Source organism: Rhopalosiphum padi, unplaced genomic scaffold, assembly GCF_020882245.1.
Source record: "Rhopalosiphum padi isolate XX-2018 unplaced genomic scaffold, ASM2088224v1 scaffold1, whole genome shotgun sequence".
Classification (NCBI taxonomy): Eukaryota; Metazoa; Arthropoda; class Insecta; order Hemiptera; family Aphididae; genus Rhopalosiphum; species Rhopalosiphum padi.
Genome location: NW_026869996.1, coordinates 12,760,338 through 12,777,030, shown reverse-complemented (window position 1 = coordinate 12,777,030; position 16,693 = coordinate 12,760,338). Strand labels below are relative to the sequence as shown.

Below are 16,693 nucleotides of genomic sequence, written 5' to 3'. Positions count from 1 at the left end.
AATGAAATGTATGCAAGTTAATAATGGTAACTCTTATGAATGAAAATTACAAGTCAAAGGTGTTAACTAAAATTTTATTCAGATTATTAACGAATCTCAATTGTTTCACTGCCATTAATTTACTATCAATTATATTCAATAACCCTTACACGCACATTACATAAACCCAATATTATTAGCAGTATCTTCTAGTCCATTTTCAGCATAGGATGTTGATACTTTCTTAAGTGGTAGAAATGTGAATTCATGTTTCTGCATGCCTTGAGTGATCTGACATACGTCAATCTGAAAAATTGTAGTAAGTTAATAATGTATAATTGTTAAAGAATAACTTGAGAATTTAGTATTTTATAGGCAGTTAAAAATATGAATATAAAATACGAGTCAAAATAATCATATTAAAACATGTCTTATAGTGTTTATGAAGCATCAGCTTAAATGAAATGTATGCAAATTAATAATGGTAAATTAGAATCATTTTCTTAATATAGTGGTCCAGGTTTCAAGAGATTAACTTGAGAATTGAGTGTTTTATAAACAGTTAAAAAAATGAATTTTTAATATTCGTCAAAATTATCATATAAAATCATGTTTTATAGCGTTATTGAATTATCAGCTTAAATGAAATGTATGCTAGTTAATAATGGTAAATTAGAATAATTTTCTTAATCTAACGGTCTGACTTTCATGACACTAACTTGAGAATTCACTGTTTTATAAGCAGTTAAAAAAATGAATTTTTAATATTCGTCAAAATTATCATAAAAAAGCATGTTTTTTAGTGTTTATGAAGAATCAGCTTACATAATATCTATAGAAGTTAATAATGGTAAATTAGAATCATTTTCTTAATAAAGTGGTCCAGGTTTCAAGAGATTAACTTGAGAATTGTTTATTTTATAAACAGTTAAAAAAATGAATTTTTAATATTCGTCAAAATTATAATATAAAATCATGTTTTATAGCATTATTGAAGTATCAGCTTAAATGAAATGTATGCTAGTTTTTAATGGTAAATTAGAATCAATTTCTTAAAAAAGTGGTCCAGGTTTCAAGAGATTAACATGAGAATTGTGTGTTTTATAAACAGTTAAAAAAATGAATTTTTAATATTCGTCAAAATAATCATATAAAAACATGTTTTATAGTGTTTATAAAGCATCAGCTTAAATGAAATGTATGCAAATTATTAATTTTAAATTAGAATCATTTTCTTAATATAGTGGTCCAGGTTTCAAGATATTAACATGAGAATTGTGTGTTTTATAAACAGTTAAAGAAATGAATTTTTAATATTCGTCAAAATTATCATATAAAATCATGTTTTATAGCATTATTGAAGTATCAGCTTGAATGAAATGTATGCTAGTTTTTAATGGTAAATTAGAATCATTTTCTTAATAAAGTGGTCCAGGCTTCAAGAGATTAACATGAGAATTGTGTTTTGTGTTTTCGAAAAACCGTTATTAAGGATTTTTAAACGTCGTACTTAGGTCGAACGTTTTTTGAAAACCCAAAATTTGAAATAACGAGTTTTTGGAAAAATGAAAAACTGATTCTGGTTTGGAATTACATGTAGAACATTTTAACGTCTGTGATAAATTGTCGTTGGACCACCAGGTGACCTAGGAAAAGCGAATGAAAATTGAAAATTTTGAAAAATGAAAATTCTCGTTTACGAAGTGTTTTACGGGAAAACCGAGAGAGATAGGACGAAAGTCGTAAGACATAAAATTGATCCCCATAACCTTCTTCATAAGTTGTATGCTTTTGATGTTTCGAAAAACCGTTATTAAGGATTTTTAAACGTCGTACTTAGGTCGAACGTTTTTTGAAAACCCAAAATTTGAAATAACGAGTTTATGGAAAAATGAAAAACTGATTCTGGTTTGGAATAACATGTAGAACATTTTAACTTTTGTTATAAATTGTCGTTGGACCACCAGGTGACCTAGGAAAAGCGAATGAAAATTGAAAATTTCGAAAAATGAAAATTCTCGTTTACGAAGTGTTTTACGAGAAAACCGAGAGAGATAGGACGAAAGTCGTAATACATATAATTGATCCCCATAACCATCTTCATAAGTTGTATGCTTTTGATGTTTCGAAAAACGGTTATTAAGGATTTTTAAACGTCGTACTTAGGTCGAACGTTTTTTGAAAACCCAAAATTTGAAATAACGAGTTTATGGAAAAATGAAAAACTGATTCTGGTTTGGAATATCATGTAGAACATTTTAACTTCTGTGATAAATTGACGTTGGACCACCAGGAGACCTAGGAAAAGCGAATGAAAATTGAAAATTTCGAAAAATGAAAATTCTCGTTTACGAAGTGTTTTACGGGAAAACCAAGAGAGATAGGACGAAAGTCGTAAGACATAAAATTGATCCCCATAACCATCTTCATATGTTGTATGCTTTTGATTTTTCGAAAAACCGTTATTAAGGATTTTTAAACGTCGTACTTAGGTCGAACGTTTTTTGAAAACCCAAAATTTGAAATAACGAGTTTATGGAAAAATGAAAAACTGATTCTGGTTTGGAATAACATGTAGAACATTTTAACTTCGGTGATAAATTGTCGTTGGACCACCAGGTGACCTAGGAAAAGCGAATGAAAATTGAAAATTTCGAAAAATGAAAATTCTCGTTTACGAAGTGTTTTACGGGAAAACCGAGAGAGATAGGACGAAAGTCGTAAGACATATAATTGATCCCCATAACCATCTTCATAAGTTGTATGCTTTTGATTTTTCGAAAAACCGTTATTAAGGATTTTTAAACGTCGTACTTAGGTCGAACGTTTTTTGAAAACCCAAAATTTGAAATAACGAGTTTTTGGAAAAATGAAAAACTGATTCTGGTTTGGAATTACATGTAGAACATTTTAACTTTTGTGATAAATTGTCGTTGGACCACCAGGTGACCTAGTAAAAGCGAATGAAAATTGAAAATTTCGAAAAATGAAAATTCTCGTTTACGAAGTGTTTTACGGGAAAACCAAGAGAGATAGGACGAAAGTCGTAAGACATAAAATTGATCCCTATAACCATCTTCATATGTTGTATGCTTTTGATTTTTCGAAAAACCGTTATTAAGGATTTTTAAACGTCGTACTTAGGTCGAACGTTTTTTGAAAACCCAAAATTTGAAATAACGAGTTTTTGGAAAAATGAAAAACTGATTCTGGTTTGGAATTACATGTAGAACATTTTAACGTCTGTGATAAATTGTCGTTGGACCACCAGGTGACCTAGGAAAAGCGAATGAAAATTGAAAATTTTGAAAAATGAAAATTCTCGTTTACGAAGTGTTTTACGGGAAAACCGAGAGAGATAGGACGAAAGTCGTAAGACATAAAATTGATCCCCATAACCTTCTTCATAAGTTGTATGCTTTTGATGTTTCAAAAAACCGTTATTAAGGATTTTTAAACGTCGTACTTAGGTCGAACGTTTTTTGAAAACCCAAAATTTGAAATAACGAGTTTTTGGAAAAATGAAAAACTGATTCTGGTTTGGAATTACATGTAGAACATTTTAACGTCTGTGATAAATTGTCGTTGGACCACCAGGTGACCTAGGAAAAGCGAATGAAAATTGAAAATTTTGAAAAATGAAAATTCTCGTTTACGAAGTGTTTTACGGGAAAACCGAGAGAGATAGGACGAAAGTCGTAAGACATAAAATTGATCCCCATAACCTTCTTCATAAGTTGTATGCTTTTGATGTTTCGAAAAACCGTTATTAAGGATTTTTAAACGTCGTACTTAGGTCGAACGTTTTTTGAAAACCCAAAATTTGAAATAACGAGTTTATGGAAAAATGAAAAACTGATTCTGGTTTGGAATAACATGTAGAACATTTTAACTTTTGTTATAAATTGTCGTTGGACCACCAGGTGACCTAGGAAAAGCGAATGAAAATTGAAAATTTCGAAAAATGAAAATTCTCGTTTACGAAGTGTTTTACGAGAAAACCGAGAGAGATAGGACGAAAGTCGTAATACATATAATTGATCCCCATAACCATCTTCATAAGTTGTATGCTTTTGATGTTTCGAAAAACGGTTATTAAGGATTTTTAAACGTCGTACTTAGGTCGAACGTTTTTTGAAAACCCAAAATTTGAAATAACGAGTTTATGGAAAAATGAAAAACTGATTCTGGTTTGGAATATCATGTAGAACATTTTAACTTCTGTGATAAATTGACGTTGGACCACCAGGAGACCTAGGAAAAGCGAATGAAAATTGAAAATTTCGAAAAATGAAAATTCTCGTTTACGAAGTGTTTTACGGGAAAACCAAGAGAGATAGGACGAAAGTCGTAAGACATAAAATTGATCCCCATAACCATCTTCATATGTTGTATGCTTTTGATTTTTCGAAAAACCGTTATTAAGGATTTTTAAACGTCGTACTTAGGTCGAACGTTTTTTGAAAACCCAAAATTTGAAATAACGAGTTTATGGAAAAATGAAAAACTGATTCTGGTTTGGAATAACATGTAGAACATTTTAACTTCGGTGATAAATTGTCGTTGGACCACCAGGTGACCTAGGAAAAGCGAATGAAAATTGAAAATTTCGAAAAATGAAAATTCTCGTTTACGAAGTGTTTTACGGGAAAACCGAGAGAGATAGGACGAAAGTCGTAAGACATATAATTGATCCCCATAACCATCTTCATAAGTTGTATGCTTTTGATTTTTCGAAAAACCGTTATTAAGGATTTTTAAACGTCGTACTTAGGTCGAACGTTTTTTGAAAACCCAAAATTTGAAATAACGAGTTTTTGGAAAAATGAAAAACTGATTCTGGTTTGGAATTACATGTAGAACATTTTAACTTTTGTGATAAATTGTCGTTGGACCACCAGGTGACCTAGTAAAAGCGAATGAAAATTGAAAATTTCGAAAAATGAAAATTCTCATTTACGAAGTGTTTTACGGGAAAACCAAGAGAGATAGGACGAAAGTCGTAAGACATAAAATTGATCCCTATAACCATCTTCATATGTTGTATGCTTTTGATTTTTCGAAAAACCGTTATTAAGGATTTTTAAACGTCGTACTTAGGTCGAACGTTTTTTGAAAACCCAAAATTTGAAATAACGAGTTTTTGGAAAAATGAAAAACTGATTCTGGTTTGGAATTACATGTAGAACATTTTAACGTCTGTGATAAATTGTCGTTGGACCACCAGGTGACCTAGGAAAAGCGAATGAAAATTGAAAATTTTGAAAAATGAAAATTCTCGTTTACGAAGTGTTTTACGGGAAAACCGAGAGAGATAGGACGAAAGTCGTAAGACATAAAATTGATCCCCATAACCTTCTTCATAAGTTGTATGCTTTTGATGTTTCGAAAAACCGTTATTAAGGATTTTTAAACGTCGTACTTAGGTCGAACGTTTTTTGAAAACCCAAAATTTGAAATAACGAGTTTTTGGAAAAATGAAAAACTGATTCTGGTTTGGAATTACATGTAGAACATTTTAACTTTTGTGATAAATTGTCGTTGGACCACCAGGTGACCTAGGAAAAGCGAATGAAAATTGAAAATTTCGAAAAATGAAAATTCTCGTTTACGAAGTGTTTTACGGGAAAACCGAGAGAGATAGGACGAAAGTCGTAATACATATAATTGATCCCCATAACCATCTTCATAAGTTGTATGCTTTTGATGTTTCGAAAAACGGTTATTAAGGATTTTTAAACGTCGTACTTAGGTCGAACGTTTTTTGAAAACCCAAAATTTGAAATAACGAGTTTATGGAAAAATGAAAAACTGATTCTGGTTTGGAATATCATGTAGAACATTTTAACTTCTGTGATAAATTGACGTTGGACCACCAGGAGACCTAGGAAAAGCGAATGAAAATTGAAAATTTCGAAAAATGAAAATTCTCGTTTACGAAGTGTTTTACGGGAAAACCAAGAGAGATAGGACGAAAGTCGTAAGACATAAAATTGATCCCCATAACCATCTTCATATGTTGTATGCTTTTGATTTTTCGAAAAACCGTTATTAAGGATTTTTAAACGTCGTACTTAGGTCGAACGTTTTTTGAAAACCCAAAATTTGAAATAACGAGTTTATGGAAAAATGAAAAACTGATTCTGGTTTGGAATAACATGTAGAACATTTTAACTTTTGTGATAAATTGTCGTTGGACCACCAGGTGACCTAGGAAAAGCGAATGAAAATTGAAAATTTCGAAAAATGAAAATTCTCGTTTACGAAGTGTTTTACGGGAAAACCGAGAGAGATAGGACGAAAGTCGTAAGACATATAATTGATCCCCATAACCATCTTCATAAGTTGTATGCTTTTGATTTTTCGAAAAACCGTTATTAAGGATTTTTAAACGTCGTACTTAGGTCGAACGTTTTTTGAAAACCCAAAATTTGAAATAACGAGTTTTTGGAAAAATGAAAAACTGATTCTGGTTTGGAATTACATGTAGAACATTTTAACTTTTGTGATAAATTGTCGTTGGACCACCAGGTGACCTAGTAAAAGCGAATGAAAATTGAAAATTTCGAAAAATGAAAATTCTCGTTTACGAAGTGTTTTACGGGAAAACCAAGAGAGATAGGACGAAAGTCGTAAGACATAAAATTGATCCCTATAACCATCTTCATATGTTGTATGCTCTTGATTTTTCGAAAAACCGTTATTAAGGATTTTTAAACGTCGTACTTAGGTCGAACGTTTTTTGAAAACCCAAAATTTGAAATAACGAGTTTTTGGAAAAATGAAAAACTGATTCTGGTTTGGAATTACATGTAGAACATTTTAACGTCTGTGATAAATTGTCGTTGGACCACCAGGTGACCTAGGAAAAGCGAATGAAAATTGAAAATTTTGAAAAATGAAAATTCTCGTTTACGAAGTGTTTTACGGGAAAACCGAGAGAGATAGGACGAAAGTCGTAAGACATAAAATTGATCCCCATAACCTTCTTCATAAGTTGTATGCTTTTGATGTTTCGAAAAACCGTTATTAAGGATTTTTAAACGTCGTACTTAGGTCGAACGTTTTTTGAAAACCCAAAATTTGAAATAACGAGTTTTTGGAAAAATGAAAAACTGATTCTGGTTTGGAATTACATGTAGAACATTTTAACGTCTGTGATAAATTGTCGTTGGACCACCAGGTGACCTAGGAAAAGCGAATGAAAATTGAAAATTTTGAAAAATGAAAATTCTCGTTTACGAAGTGTTTTACGGGAAAACCGAGAGAGATAGGACGAAAGTCGTAAGACATAAAATTGATCCCCATAACCTTCTTCATAAGTTGTATGCTTTTGATGTTTCGAAAAACCGTTATTAAGGATTTTTAAACGTCGTACTTAGGTCGAACGTTTTTTGAAAACCCAAAATTTGAAATAACGAGTTTATGGAAAAATGAAAAACTGATTCTGGTTTGGAATAACATGTAGAACATTTTAACTTTTGTTATAAATTGTCGTTGGACCACCAGGTGACCTAGGAAAAGCGAATGAAAATTGAAAATTTCGAAAAATGAAAATTCTCGTTTACGAAGTGTTTTACGAGAAAACCGAGAGAGATAGGACGAAAGTCGTAAGACATATAATTGATCCCCATAACCATCTTCATAAGTTGTATGCTTTTGATGTTTCGAAAAACGGTTATTAAGGATTTTTAAACGTCGTACTTAGGTCGAACGTTTTTTGAAAACCCAAAATTTGAAATAACGAGTTTATGGAAAAATGAAAAACTGATTCTGGTTTGGAATATCATGTAGAACATTTTAACTTCTGTGATAAATTGACGTTGGACCACCAGGAGACTTAGGAAAAGCGAATGAAAATTGAAAATTTCGAAAAATGAAAATTCTCGTTTACGAAGTGTTTTACGGGAAAACCAAGAGAGATAGGACGAAAGTCGTAAGACATAAAATTGATCCCCATAACCATCTTCATATGTTGTATGCTTTTGATTTTTCGAAAAACCGTTATTAAGGATTTTTAAACGTCGTACTTAGGTCGAACGTTTTTTGAAAACCCAAAATTTGAAATAACGAGTTTATGGAAAAATGAAAAACTGATTCTGGTTTGGAATAACATGTAGAACATTTTAACTTCGGTGATAAATTGTCGTTGGACCACCAGGTGACCTAGGAAAAGCGAATGAAAATTGAAAATTTCGAAAAATGAAAATTCTCGTTTACGAAGTGTTTTACGGGAAAACCGAGAGAGATAGGACGAAAGTCGTAAGACATATAATTGATCCCCATAACCATCTTCATAAGTTGTATGCTTTTGATTTTTCGAAAAACCGTTATTAAGGATTTTTAAACGTCGTACTTAGGTCGAACGTTTTTTGAAAACCCAAAATTTGAAATAACGAGTTTTTGGAAAAATGAAAAACTGATTCTGGTTTGGAATTACATGTAGAACATTTTAACGTCTGTGATAAATTGTCGTTGGACCACCAGGTGACCTAGGAAAAGCGAATGAAAATTGAAAATTTCGAAAAATGAAAATTCTCGTTTACGAAGTGTTTTACGGGAAAACCGAGAGAGATAGGACGAAAGTCGTAATACATATAATTGATCCCCATAACCATCTTCATAAGTTGTATGCTTTTGATGTTTCGAAAAACGGTTATTAAGGATTTTTAAACGTCGTACTTAGGTCGAACGTTTTTTGAAAACCCAAAATTTGAAATAACGAGTTTATGGAAAAATGAAAAACTGATTCTGGTTTGGAATATCATGTAGAACATTTTAACTTCTGTGATAAATTGACGTTGGACCACCAGGAGACCTAGGAAAAGCGAATGAAAATTGAAAATTTCGAAAAATGAAAATTCTCGTTTACGAAGTGTTTTACGGGAAAACCAAGAGAGATAGGACGAAAGTCGTAAGACATAAAATTGATCCCCATAACCATCTTCATATGTTGTATGCTTTTGATTTTTCGAAAAACCGTTATTAAGGATTTTTAAACGTCGTACTTAGGTCGAACGTTTTTTGAAAACCCAAAATTTGAAATAACGAGTTTATGGAAAAATGAAAAACTGATTCTGGTTTGGAATAACATGTAGAACATTTTAACTTTTGTGATAAATTGTCGTTGGACCACCAGGTGACCTAGGAAAAGCGAATGAAAATTGAAAATTTCGAAAAATGAAAATTCTCGTTTACGAAGTGTTTTACGGGAAAACCGAGAGAGATAGGACGAAAGTCGTAAGACATATAATTGATCCCCATAACCATCTTCATAAGTTGTATGCTTTTGATTTTTCGAAAAACCGTTATTAAGGATTTTTAAACGTCGTACTTAGGTCGAACGTTTTTTGAAAACCCAAAATTTGAAATAACGAGTTTATGGAAAAATGAAAAACTGATTCTGGTTTGGAATTACATGTAGAACATTTTAACGTCTGTGATAAATTGTCGTTGGACCACCAGGTGACCTAGGAAAAGCGAATGAAAATTGAAAATTTTGAAAAATGAAAATTCTCGTTTACGAAGTGTTTTACGGGAAAACCGAGAGAGATAGGACGAAAGTCGTAAGACATAAAATTGATCCCCATAACCTTCTTCATAAGTTGTATGCTTTTGATGTTTCGAAAAACCGTTATTAAGGATTTTTAAACGTCGTACTTAGGTCGAACGTTTTTTGAAAACCCAAAATTTGAAATAACGAGTTTATGGAAAAATGAAAAACTGATTCTGGTTTGGAACAACATGTAGAACATTTTAACTTTTGTGATAAATTGTCGTTGGACCACCAGGTGACCTAGGAAAAGCGAATGAAAATTGAAAATTTCGAAAAATGAAAATTCTCGTTTACGAAGTGTTTTACGGGAAAACCGAGAGAGATAGGACGAAAGTCGTAAGACATAAAATTGATCCCCATATCCTTCTTCATAAGTTGTATGCTTTTGATGTTTCGAAAAACGGTTATTAAGGATTTTTAAACGTCGTACTTAGGTCGAACGTTTTTTGAAAACCCAAAATTTGAAATAACGAGTTTTTGGAAAAATGAAAAACTGATTCTGGTTTGGAATAACATGTAGAACATTTTAATTTTTATGATAAATTGTCGTAGAACCACCAGGTGACCTAGGAAACGCCAAAGAAAATTGAAAATTTCGAAAAATGAAAATTCTCGTTTACGAAGTGTTTTACGGGAAAACCGAGAGAGATAGGACGAAAGTCGTAAGACATATAATTGATCCCCATAACCATCTTCATAAGTTGTATGCTTTTGATTTTTCGAAAAACCGTTATTAAGGATTTTTAAATGTCGTACTTAGGTCGAACGTTTTTTGAAAACCCAAAATTTGAAATAACGAGTTTTTGGAAAAATGAAAAACTGATTCTGGTTTGGAATAACATGTAGAACATTTTATTTTTTATGATAAATTGTCGTTGGACCACCAGGAGACCTAGGAAAAGCGAATGAAAATTGAAAATTTCGAAAAATGAAAATTCTCGTTTACGAAGTGTTTTACGGGAAAACCGAGAGAGATAGGACGAAAGTCGTAATACATAAAATTGATCCCTATAACCATTTTCATAAGTTGTATGCTTTTGATGTTTCGAAAAACGGTTATTAAGGATTTTTAATCGTCGTACTTAGGTCGAACGTTTTTTGAAAACCCAAAATTTGAAATAACGAGTTTATGGAAAAATGAAAAACTGATTCTGGTTTGGAATAACATGTAGAACATTTTAACTTCTGTGATATATTGACGTTGGACCACCAGGAGACCTAGGAAAAGCGAATGAAAATTGAAAATTTCGAAAAATGAAAATTCTCGTTTACGAAGTGTTTTACGGGAAAACCGAGAGAGATAGGACGAAAGTCGTGAGACATAAAATTGATCCCCATAACCATCTTCATAAGTTGTATGCTTTTGATTTTTCGAAAAACCGTTATTAAGGATTTTTAAATGTCGTACTTAGGTCGAACGTTTTTTGAAAACCCAAAATTTGAAATAACGAGTTTTTGGAAAAATGAAAAACTGATTCTGGTTTGGAATAACATGTAGAACATTTTAATTTTTATGATAAATTGTCGTAGAACCACCAGGTGACCTAGGAAACGCCAAAGAAAATTGAAAATTTCGAAAAATGAAAATTCTCGTTTACGAAGTGTTTTACGGGAAAACCGAGAGAGATAGGACGAAAGTCGTGAGACATATAATTGATCCCCATAACCATCTTCATAAGTTGTATGCTTTTGATTTTTCGAAAAACCGTTATTAAGGATTTTTAAATGTCGTACTTAGGTCGAACGTTTTTTGAAAACCCAAAATTTGAAATAACGAGTTTTTGGAAAAATGAAAAACTGATTCTGGTTTGGAATATCATGTAGAACATTTTAATTTTTATGATAAATTGTCGTAGAACCACCAGGTGACCTAGGAAACGCGAAAGAAAATTGAAAATTTCGAAAAATGAAAATTCTCGTTTACGAAGTGTTTTACGGGAAAACCGAGAGAGATAGGACGAAAGTCGTAATACATAAAATTGATCCCCATAACCATCTTCATAAGTTGTATGCTTTTGATGTTTCGAAAAACCGTTATTAAGGATTTTTAAACGTCGTACTTAGGTCGAACGTTTTTTGAAAACCCAAAATTTGAAATAACGAGTTTTTGGAAAAATGAAAAACTGATTCTGGTTTGGAATAACATGTAGAACATTTTAATTTCTGTGATAAATTGACGTTGGACCACCAGGTGACCTAGGAAAAGCGAATGAAAATTGAAAATTTCGAAAAATGAAAATTCTTGTTTACGAAGTGTTTTACGGGAAAACCGAGAGAGATAGGACGAAAGTCGTAAGACATAAAATTGATCCCCATAACCATCTTCATATGTATTATGCTTTTGATTTTTCGAAAAACCGTTATTAAGGATTTTTAAACGTCGTACTTAGGTCGAACGTTTTTTGAAAACCCAAAATTTGAAATAACGAGTTTTTGGAAAAATGAAAAACTGATTCTGGTTTGGAATTACATGTAGAACATTTTAACTTCCGTGATATATTGACGTTGGACCACCAGGAGACCTAGGAAAAGCGAATGAAAATTGAAAATTTCGAAAAATGAAAATTCTCGTTTACGAAGTGTTTTACGGGAAAACCGAGAGAGATAGGACGAAAGTCGTGAGACATAAAATTGATCCCCATAACCATCTTCATAAGTTGTATGCTTTTGATTTTTCGAAAAACCGTTATTAAGGATTTTTAAATGTCGTACTTAGGTCGAACGTTTTTTGAAAACCCAAAATTTGAAATAACGAGTTTTTGGAAAAATGAAAAACTGATTCTGGTTTGGAATAACATGTAGAACATTTTAATTTTTATGATAAATTGTCGTAGAACCACCAGGTGACCTAGGAAACGCGAAAGAAAATTGAAAATTTCGAAAAATGAAAATTCTCGTTTACGAAGTGTTTTACGGGAAAACCGAGAGAGATAGGACGAAAGTCGTAATACATAAAATTGATCCCCATAACCATCTTCATAAGTTGTATGCTTTTGATGTTTCGAAAAACCGTTATTAAGGATTTTTAAACGTCGTACTTAGGTCGAACGTTTTTTGAAAACCCAAAATTTGAAATAACGAGTTTTTGGAAAAATGAAAAACTGATTCTGGTTTGGAATAACATGTAGAACATTTTAATTTCTGTGATAAATTGACGTTGGACCACCAGGTGACCTAGGAAAAGCGAATGAAAATTGAAAATTTCGAAAAATGAAAATTCTTGTTTACGAAGTGTTTTACGGGAAAACCGAGAGAGATAGGACGAAAGTCGTAAGACATAAAATTGATCCCCATAACCATCTTCATATGTATTATGCTTTTGATTTTTCGAAAAACCGTTATTAAGGATTTTTAAACGTCGTACTTAGGTCGAACGTTTTTTGAAAACCCAAAATTTGAAATAACGAGTTTTTGGAAAAATGAAAAACTGATTCTGGTTTGGAATTACATGTAGAACATTTTAACTTCTGTGATATATTGACGTTGGACCACCAGGAGACCTAGGAAAAGCGAATGAAAATTGAAAATTTCGAAAAATGAAAATTCTCGTTTACGAAGTGTTTTACGGGAAAACCGAGAGAGATAGGACGAAAGTCGTGAGACATAAAATTGATCCCCATAACCATCTTCATAAGTTGTATGCTTTTGATTTTTCGAAAAACCGTTATTAAGGATTTTTAAATGTCGTACTTAGGTCGAACGTTTTTTGAAAACCCAAAATTTGAAATAACGAGTTTTTGGAAAAATGAAAAACTGATTCTGGTTTGGAATAACATGTAGAACATTTTAATTTTTATGATAAATTGTCGTAGAACCACCAGGTGACCTAGGAAACGCGAAAGAAAATTGAAAATTTCGAAAAATGAAAATTCTCGTTTACGAAGTGTTTTACGGGAAAACCGAGAGAGATAGGACGAAAGTCGTAATACATAAAATTGATCCCCATAACCATCTTCATAAGTTGTATGCTTTTGATGTTTCGAAAAACCGTTATTAAGGATTTTTAAACGTCGTACTTAGGTCGAACGTTTTTTGAAAACCCAAAATTTGAAATAACGAGTTTTTGGAAAAATGAAAAACTGATTCTGGTTTGGAATAACATGTAGAACATTTTAATTTTTATGATAAATTGTCGTAGAACCACCAGGTGACCTAGGAAACGCCAAAGAAAATTGAAAATTTCGAAAAATGAAAATTCTCGTTTACGAAGTGTTTTACGGGAAAACCGAGAGAGATAGGACGAAAGTCGTGAGACATATAATTGATCCCCATAACCATCTTCATAAGTTGTATGCTTTTGATTTTTCGAAAAACCGTTATTAAGGATTTTTAAATGTCGTACTTAGGTCGAACGTTTTTTGAAAACCCAAAATTTGAAATAACGAGTTTTTGGAAAAATGAAAAACTGATTCTGGTTTGGAATAACATGTAGAACATTTTAATTTTTATGATAAATTGTCGTAGAACCACCAGGTGACCTAGGAAACGCGAAAGAAAATTGAAAATTTCGAAAAATGAAAAAGCTCTAATTTACACTGTGTAACAAATGTAACAAAAAATATATATTTTATAATATTACTCAGTCAACCTTTTTATTCATAAGAGATACTATAAAGTTGACCCATGACCCACACACACTTAAACCCAAATGACCAAAAATAGTATGTTGTGATCTTATACTGTTGAATCTGTGTAGTGTGTAACACAAAATTCATAATAATTTTGATTATGTCTTATATGACAAAAAATGTATGTGTTTGTACTCTTTTATAATATGTTGGATTTGATGCAATGCAATTAATTTAATATTCATTAACTATTATTTGTGATTTTTTTTTTATCGTTTTTTAATGCAATTTCAAAAACATACATACATATTAATATCAGTAGTAAACTCAACATAATTTATAAAGCATAAATAAATCTTAGAAATAGCATTTACTTGATTAAAATCTATAAATATTTAATGTATAAGTTAATATACACATCAGTTATAAGTTATGGATAAATTATAAAACTGTTATTTTATATATCTATTAAACATTATATTGCCCAAATATAAATATATATGTTATATTTTGCTTTTGTTTGTCATTAAATAAGAAATTAAATTTAATGACTTAATTTTAATTTATATATTAAAAAATATAAGTTGTAAATTTGTAAAGTTTGTAAGGTTTAAATACAAAACAGTTTGTTAAAAGAATGTAAATATCCATAATACAATAAGTCACTATTTCAATTTTTTTGTTTTTATAGATGAAATTTGATTTAAATAGTGTAAAAATAATAATAATAAAATTAATTAGTTTGTTGACACATTAAAAAGTCAATAAATAAATGCCTTTTACACCTTATAAGGAGTTAAAGTAAAAAAAAATAATATTAATTGTCACAATAATATTTGTATCAAGTTTTCTTTTATATCATTTAAACCGACAAACTTTGTTTGATAATCAATTATCAGATATTTATCAATAGAGTAATATTGACAACTTGCTGGATAGCGATTAGTTTGTATGCGAACAACACATCTTTTTTGAGTAGTCCATGTTAGTCACTATTATACTAATTTATCTGGAATCTCTTCTTTGCAGACTATAACAATAAAACAAAATCATATAAATAAAACCATAAGCATACATTTTTTGATTATAAATGTAAAATAACCATCACCAATGTAGTATTATTTATTTGTTAATTATGATAACAATATTATAGAATATCTGGTTATTTAAAATGTTTAAACTATTGTGATAAAAATGAAAAATAAGTAAACAGGAACACTAAAATAGCAGACAGTTAACCAGATAGCAATGAATACAATACTGATTTTAAGTATACATTAAATTCATTTTGACAATGTATTATGTATATTGATTAAACATAAAAATTTATATTATTTCTTTCCTCTATAAGAAAGAGTAGAATATTATAAAATTGAATGTATTATTTAAATCTCTTATTTTGTATGTGTAACAATGCCTATAAATATCTAAAAATATTGTTTTGGGTTAAATTAAAACTTAAATAATTATGAACATAATTAATAGCAGTATCAAATTGCATTGATCCCCTGTGTTGCTATGGCTGTAATATACAGATTAATAAAATATAGATAGTATTCATAAAATAACTTTTATAATAGTAAAGTGACACACTATAGTAATTCAGATAATATGAACTCTTCTACCTTACCGGATAAACAATTATGTTAGTAGGAACAGTTTTTTCAGATGTTTTTCCAAACAGAATAATCTCCTTATTGGCCTGAATACATGTATACTTCAGTTACTGTATCTTGCTAACTATAATTAGGAAAAAAAAATTATATTAACTAAATAATTTTGAAAATTGTTTCAATAGCTCAATATTATAATGAAATTTAATGTAAAATAGAAACCAATCTTTAATCAATATTATTATAGCAAACTGCAAACATCTTTGTGTTATAGTTGTGTACCTAAAGTATATATACTTATATTATTTATTATTATCTATACTTGATATAGAAAAGTAAAAAAATAACAATATAGATATATACAACCTTTTTAATATTATAAAATAGTAATTCTATCACCATTTACTACTACTATAAAATTGATCAGCCAACAATTACAAAATCACAGGTATCAACCAACACCTGACTACAACTTTATAAGATAAATAATTATCTTGTCGGTGTATCTCTTAAGTTGTTTCAGATATGCTAATAGGTAATAAACCTTAAATGAGTACTACATTATAGGAACATTAGGAACACTATACAGAACTTACATGATTTAAGTTATGAAGATTTGAATATGAATGTTGTAGATAGCATGAATTTAACTTGTTTTTTGCAATGGTTTCAATTATTTATCGATACATTGTACCTAGAAAGTAAAAATAATTATACTGTTATACTGTTAATTAAATCTACATATTATGCAAACCGGTTGTTTCCAATGACTATAAGAATGACTGATGAAGACCACATCTAAAGAGAACTGTTTAAATCTGTAATTTGTATACTGTACAGGGTAAAGAACATATTATTTAATTATACAAAAACTAACTACTTAGAACGTAAATACTAAAAAGTAAAATTAAAAAAATACAAATTATCAAATTAACGTATAATTATTATTTACGTAAAAATTGAACATAACCGCAATT

At 30.3% G+C, this 16,693-nt stretch overlaps 1 long non-coding RNA gene across 1 annotated transcript; it reads right to left on the bottom strand.

Annotated features, from left to right (window-relative positions):
• Nucleotides 1-14,976: 14,976 nt before the first annotated feature.
• Nucleotides 14,977-16,693, bottom strand: LOC132931301 (uncharacterized). The gene is made up of 4 exons (XR_009662447.1): nt 16,471-16,693; nt 16,313-16,410; nt 15,734-15,843; nt 14,977-15,133 (listed from the first exon to the last, which is right to left on the bottom strand). It is a non-coding gene; the product is annotated as an uncharacterized LOC132931301 (long non-coding RNA).